Source organism: Crocodylus porosus, unplaced genomic scaffold (genome assembly GCF_001723895.1).
Source record: "Crocodylus porosus isolate Cpor-Errol unplaced genomic scaffold, CroPor_comp1, whole genome shotgun sequence".
NCBI lineage: Eukaryota > Metazoa > Chordata > Crocodylia > Crocodylidae > Crocodylus > Crocodylus porosus.
Genome location: NW_017728886.1, coordinates 3,808,238 through 3,809,322, shown reverse-complemented (window position 1 = coordinate 3,809,322; position 1,085 = coordinate 3,808,238). Strand labels below are relative to the sequence as shown.

The following is a 1,085-nucleotide window of genomic DNA, read 5'->3' as shown; positions in this document are numbered from 1 at the left end:
GACATCTAAATGCCTGAGTCTAAAGCAACTTTAGGGCTAGTAAACCCTTGGTAGCCAGATGAAATTGCCATTGTAGTCCTTTGCCCCAACAAATATATTCCTCCCTGCCTTCCAGTTTTGAGCTCTGCCTAAGGAATGCCTGCCTCCATGGGGGTTGATAGCATCTGCTGATTTCCCACTTTGCAGCAGATTGAAAGTGTTTCATCTGAAGAATCATTGAGATTGATTTTTTGAGAGTTTTCACTGCTGCTTGTAGAGATGAAAAATGACAAATCTAGTCAGTGTACACTATTCTGGACCATGCATATTAGTGAGCAGCCAGGACACTGGGGCTGGATGCAGAGCTGTATGATAAATTTCAGTTTTAATTTGGAAACTTTTTTTTTTTTTTTTTTAACCATACATGTTACACATTTTTCCTTAAATGAAACCTTAATTCTTTGTGTGTGTGTGTGTGTGTGTTGTTCAGATACCCATGAATCTGTCAGAGGTACTTTCCACTTTGTGCTAGGTAATGGCTTTTTTTAAGTCTTCAAATGTGTTATGATACCTGGCGCCCAACCTTTTGGTGCTGTGGGTCCAATGAGTGGCATGGCACGTATTGGCCTGGATCAAGCTCTCCAAGCTGCTTCCTCTCAGCCCCACGCTGCCAGATTGGGCCCTCTCATCATCTCCTTGGGCCAGTGCTGCAGGATTGGCCCTGTAACACCCTAGCCAGCCCCGTGTGCCTGGATTGGCCCCTGGGCCACCTCTGCCCACCAGTCAAGAAACTTGGCAGGGGGAGCAGCAGCAGCTGCTACCATTCCCTTGCCACCACATTTTTGGACCTGTGGGGCCCCTGGCAGGCTGGATCTGGCCTGCAAGCCAAGGGTTGAACGCCTCTGTGTCAGAATAGTGCCAACATTTTGACTGAACCGTATTATTGTAGCAAATAACAGTGTTTTAGTGTTGATCTTCTGAATAAACGCACATTGATAGATATAGGTAGTGTCTGTCTGTCTGTCCATTGGCAACACGTAGTGGGTGCATGTGCACCCCTGGAGATCGGCCGTACACCTGCTGGAAGAGCCAGTCACAAAACTGGC

General features: G+C 46.8%; 1 protein-coding gene across 4 annotated transcripts in view; it reads left to right on the top strand.

Annotated features, from left to right (window-relative positions):
• Nucleotides 1-1,085, top strand: part of LOC109306095 (meiosis-specific coiled-coil domain-containing protein MEIOC-like) — a 33,423-nt gene that overhangs the window by 5,237 nt on the left and 27,101 nt on the right. The gene's annotated exons all lie outside the window — the stretch shown is intronic.